A 6,093-nucleotide genomic window follows, 5' to 3' on the forward strand; every position below is an offset into this window, starting at 1 on the left:
CAGGTGGAGAGGACAGAGGCAGACGGTTAGAGGGACACCCAGGCTCAAGTCCTACAGCTACTCGATGGAGTCGCCTGTTTAGAACACGTGTTTCTTACATGAAGAGCTTGGCCTCTCTCCCCTCGTACGGACTGTGGTAGAGAAGTGAGAGGGAGTTGGGAAGGGAGGAGACGGGATCCTTGCTCAGCTTCACTGCTCCGTGAGAGACGTGGACCTGGACACGCAGCTTCAGGTGAGCTCCCCAAGAGAGGCCTGGGAGCCCTCACTCCCGGGAAGGCATCCCAGACTCGGCGTTACCACCTCCAGGTTGATAAGGAGATGTCGGGGAGAGATTAAAAGAGATAAAAAGCTCAAGGCCAGGAAAGACATGGAAGGCAAGGCCTTGTGACCCAATACCCTGGTCGGTCAGGTTGTGTGGTATGCCCCCTAGAAACCAGCAGGGGTCAGGAGCTTGAACCTTTGTGCAAAGCAGAGACGGGGTTAAAAACCAGCCACTGTAATTCAGAAACCTCCACAACCAGAGAACAATGGGCCGTATCCGGGAAAAGAACCTGACCCTTCCATAGAAATCATACCCGACTTGGGCGCGGGGAAATCCATTTGGGAAGGAAGCAGTGGCGAGAGCTGCCCTCCCAGCGCCTGCAGCAAGGCTGGGGGAGCCAGACCGTGATGGGCCTCGGTGGACGCGGGGGACAGGGTTCCCTCCCAGAAGCTCCGCCTGCCATGAAGAAAGCACATGGAGCCTGAAGGAGTAGAATGTTCACTGAAACTGACACCCACACTTCGCTGTGATGTGACGACCTGGGCCAGTCCCACTTCCTGTGGCCCAGCCACGGCCTGGGCATCGTCACTCAGGGCAGTTAGAGAGAACCACCAGGGGGGGAAGAGAGCAACCAAAGAACTTGTATATATGCTTATATGCACAACCCATGGACACAGACAATAAGGTGGTGAAGGCTTAGGGCAGGGGGCTGGGGGTGGAGGGAGGTTAGAAGTGGTGAATGGGGGGGAGGGTACATATATAATACTTTCAACAATGAAGATATTTTTAAGAGAATCATAAAAATAAGTAAAAGAGAACCACCAGCCAAGCCATGTACCAAGTTCGATTCCTTCGGGCTCAATCTCCCAGGGGGGCATGCAGGAGGCAGCCTTTCTCAGAAATATTTCTCTCTATCCCTCTCCCTTCCTCTTTAAAATCAATAAAAACATTTTTTAAAAAGAGAACCCCAGCCAGTTCTCTCAGCGGTGAGAGCGTTGGCCTGCGAACTGAAGGGTCACCAGTTCCCTTCCCTCTCAGTGGGCGATGTATCTGCCGGTTTGCTCCCGGCCTCTGGTGGGGGCGGGCACGGGAGCCAGCGTGTGATGTGTCTCTCACATTGATGTTTCTCTTTCCCTCCCCTCCACTCTCTCTGAAAAAGCAATGGGAAAGATACCCTCTGGTGAGGATTAACAAAATGTTAGAAAGGAGAACCAGCACCCAGCCCTAGCAGGGCCCAGGCCAGAGGGCCCCAGGGACCTGCACACCCCCGCAAGGCCCCGCCCTGCCAGGCAGGAAGTCTCAAGTCTTCACTGAGTTGGGAAGGGCCCAGGCTACTGCCTGTCGGGCGAACCACAGCTCTGGGTGGACAGAAAGCCCCAGAGTGAGAACAGCCAGGGAGACTGTCCCACACATACAAGCACAGTCAGGACAAAGCCCCCAGCTTCTCAGAGAGGAGCCGGCAGAGGGAGCCCGCGGACCAGCCCTGTCGGTGGCAGGCCATCCTGGGAGGTGGAGAGGAAAGGTAAAGGCAGGGAAGTGCCCACTTCTGGACGTTCCCGAGATCCCCACGGAAGAGGCTCTCCTATTGTGCTCAGCACCCGCCCGCTCTGAGCTGTGAGAGGAGGAACAGAGGGTGCCTCTTGGCCTCTATCAGGTGACAGATACCTCCAGGCCCCTGCGGTTTCCAACATCCTGTGGTGGCCTGGTTTCAGCCGCCCTCACTGCGCGTGGGGCTGAGTCTGCAGCGCCGTCTGCGCTCTGCCCCCTGGAGCCTCAGCAGGCTTTCCCAGGGCAGCCTGTGTGCCCTCAGCCCCTGGCAAGTTTCTGGGCGTCAGAAAGCACCGATGGGAAGGAGGGGTTCAGAAGGACGCCATCATAAAGAGCACTTCTAATCTGCTGCCTCTGTGTCCTCCCCTCCCTTCCCCTCCCCTCCCCCCCTTCCCTTCTTCACCCAGACACAGCTTCTGAGATAGACTAGTACAAACACACACCTCCTTCCACGCCCCTTTATATATACACAGGTGGCTACGTGCATCCAAACCCACTGCTCTTCTGCTCTACAATCATCACTGGCTCCCACTTGCCTGCCGAGGGAAACCGGAGCCTCTCTCACTTGGCTCCCACCTGTCACCTGCTTCTCTCAGTGGCTTGCTCCCTGCCACTGGAGGATGTCCTGTACCTTCCCTCCAGTGTAACTTTTCTTGTGTTTTTCACTCTGGACCATGTCCTTCCCCCTCGTTGCCCACCTGGCCATCGGTACAGCCCATGTGCTGAGGTCCAGCTCCCCCCAGGCGTCGGAGTGAACTGCCACATTCTGCTGTTTCAGGGTGGCGGTGGCCTGCCTTGACTCACAGGAAGACACTGTGGGGTACAGCTGAGCTGAGGTGCCTTTGGGTGCTAGAGAGAAGGAAAGCACGGGGGTTAGAAAGGACGACAGGGCTGCAGCGTATCATGTTGGCTTGGGAGTGAGAGGACAGACAGGTCTAGCCTCAGAAAGGTCAGCTTCCCTCTGTGTGGCCTTGGGCAAGTCACTGAGTCTCCTCACCACTCACCTGCTTTCCCTACAGCCCCCCAAAGCGACCGTCTGCTCATGGTGAGTTTGTTTTCCTTTGTGGCTTAGAGTGGACCCCTGTCTCCTGAGCATCGGGTGCTGAGCAGGGGTGCTGGGTCCCGGAATTCAGACCCTGCTGGCACCCCTGCCTCTCTGATTTATGGGGTGGTGACGAAGCCAGAGAACCGGCAAGGCAGCTGTGGTTCATCGATTTGTCTGAGAGGCTGTTAGCTTTTGAAATCAGACAGGAAGGAGGGTTGAGGTGGAGCCGGCACAGGAAGAGGTGAAGAGCCTTGCTGCTGTGACAGCCAGAGGGCTCGGGGACTGCAGGAGCCGGCGGGCTGTGCCCCTGCTGCCCCGGCAGGGCCTTCCTCCTTCCCCGGACGGATCCTGAGGGCTCAGGGCCCAGCCAGCTGGCCACCGCTGCCCAGCGGCCCCCACTGGCGCAGGGCTAAGCCTGGGGGCACTGGGATGGAGCACCCGCTGGCTCCCTAGTCTTGGCATCCCAGAGGCAAGCAACACGGCCTAGGAGGTAAGCAGAATCCAGGCTGCCTCCGGGCAAGACGGGGGAGGCAGAGGAGAGGCCGGCAGGAGGGGCCGTGGCTTTTGAGGCTGAGTTGCCCTGGGGCAGGGAGGCTGGGGTAACCCCAAAAAGGTGTCCCCATGGTGCCAGGAGCTGCAGGCAGGGCTGGTTCGTGGGGTGGAATAAACAGAGGTACCCAAGGACAGCCAAGGGGGCACAGCCCCGCTCCCCAGGCACCAGAGATGGGACAGGAGGAGCAGGAAGTGGCTGGAAAGTGCCGTAGGCAGGCCAAGGGGATGCTGAGCAGTGCAGCCCACGAGTTAAACCTGCCATCCGCAGACCTAGGCACCCTTCTCATACCCCCTTCCATCGTAACATGTGGGAGACAGGACTAGACCCACCCTAGGGCCCCGAGCAGCTCCCAGCGCCCTCTCCCAGCTACGCTCTTGGATAGAGATGAGGCTCAGCATGCTGAGAGGAACAGTAACCACGGAGGCCTTCTCAGAAGGGCACCACTGAGCAGGGGTCCTCCCTTAGGGCCAGGGCCAGGGTTCCTCCCAGTCCCCTAGGGCAGTGTTTTTCAACCTTTTTTGGGCAAAGGCACACTTGTTTCATGAAAAAAATCACGAGGCACACCACCATTAGAAAATGTTAAAAAATTTAACTCTGTGCCTATATTGACTATATATAAAGTAATTCTCTTGAATAGGAATCAAATAAACACAAAGAAAGTATTTTATAATTACTTTATTATGAAATATTAAGTAAACAAAATAGTGACAAATTATAAAATTCTTGTCTTGTTTGCACCTACGGCACACCAGGCAACATCTCGCGGCACACTAGTGTGCCGCGGAACAGCGGTTGAAAAACGCTGCCCTAGGGGAGGCACTTGCTTTCCCTGCGCCTGAGGGCTTGCTCCTGGCATCACAGGCCACTGTCTGGCCGACTTTCAGATGAGGGTACAGACTGGGTGTTCCTCCTCTGGCTGGGGAGCTGGGACAAAAAGCTGCTTGGTCTCAGGTCGGGAGAGAGGAGCATCCCAGAAGCTGTGGCCTGAGATACGCAGCCCAGGCCCGAGGTCAGCACTGCAGGCCCCTGCAGACGCCCCACGCAGGAGGGCCGTGCAGAGGCCACAGTTCACACCCAGGCCAGGCACACAGCGAGGCCCTGGGAGGAGAGCACAGGACAGGAGGAGGCCCGTTGGCAAAGTCAGTGAGTAAACTGGGACCTGGGTCTTCTCGGGGACAAGGCAGAAGCCCAGTCGTCAGCCTGAGGGACGGGGTCTGAGCGACGCCCACAGGAGCCCTGGTCCTTGGCGGAGCCCTGCCCCAGGGAGGAAGCTCTGGGGGAATGGGCGGGAATGAGGAAGCCCAGCTTCAAGGAGGCGGCAGTGGCCCCAAAATTGTCCGTCTGGCCTTGCGCTGCATCCTCCAGCTCGGGCCTTCTGCAGACTGAAGGCCTGGAGATCCCCAAAGGTGGCCTGAAGCCCACTAGCCCTCAGTCCTCCCCTCTTTAAGCTGCCGCTCTCGCAGGAGGCTGTCTGCACTGGACAGGGTCTACCTGACTGCCACTGGCCCTCACCCCGCTCAGAGGCCTGGGGTAGGTTCCGCCCTGCAGGAGGGGCATCTGGGGCCAGGAAACTGCCCCACTGAGGGAGGCTCCTCATTAGCCTCTGCTGCTCGCCCTGGGAGGTCATGGTGACAGGGGCTTCCTGGCCCGCCTGCTGAAGTCTCTTCCCCTGACTTATTTGAGACAAGACATCCGAAGGCAATGGCCTGGCTGGGGAGAGCGGGTCTTATCTGACCGGAGCCTCAGTAGGGGTTCCCGATAAAATACAGGACACCTTGTTAAATTTGAATGTCAGATAAACAATAAGACTTATTTAAAAATATAGAAAGAGATTAATTAAAGAACTGATATGCATGTGTGCATAGCCCATGGACACAGACAATGTGATGAAGGCCCGGAGTGAGGTAGGAGTTGGGTGGAAGGGAGAAGTGGGGAAATAAGGGGCATCTGTAATACTATCAATAATAAAAAATAAACTTTAAAAAAACACATAAGGTGTCCCAAGTATAATATTAGGTGGGACATACTTACACTCAAAGAACAATTTGCTATTTATCTGAAATTCAGATTTCACTGGGTGTCCTGCATCTTTGTTAAATCTGGCAACCAAGGCCCGAGGTCATCAAGACAAGGAAGATGGATGTCTGCTAAGGACGGAGTGTTGCCCCAACCCTGGGAGGCTAATGGGAGCTCAGAGGAGGAGGAGCTTGCCCTCCCACCTCCCAGACACACAGCCCTGCCCTTCCCTCCCCTTCCCTCCTGCCTGCTGTCCTTCCTTTGTCATTTTCTCAGCCTCTCTCTGGTCCAGTGGTTCTCAGCTACGGCTGCTCATTAGAATCACCAGGGTAGCTTTAAAATAATCAGTGTTGGGGTTCTACCACAGACCAATTAAATCTCAGAGTGGTTGGGCTAAGCAGTGGCGTTTTAAAAATAGCACTCCATTAAAAAAAAAAAATCTCATATGATGCAGCAATTCCACTTCTGGGTATATGTACCCCAAAGACTTGAAAGCAGGGATTTGGACAGATTTTTTACGCCCATGCATTATTCACAAGCTTGGAAATAAGTGGAAAACAACCCAAGTGTCCATCAACAGATGAATGGATAAACAAAACGTGGTCACCCATAAAATGGAATGCTTTTTAGCCTTAAAAAAGAAATGAAAGTCCGATACATGTTACAACA

This window comes from Pipistrellus kuhlii, unplaced genomic scaffold (genome assembly GCF_014108245.1).
Source record: "Pipistrellus kuhlii isolate mPipKuh1 unplaced genomic scaffold, mPipKuh1.p scaffold_m20_p_4, whole genome shotgun sequence".
NCBI lineage: Eukaryota > Metazoa > Chordata > Mammalia > Chiroptera > Vespertilionidae > Pipistrellus > Pipistrellus kuhlii.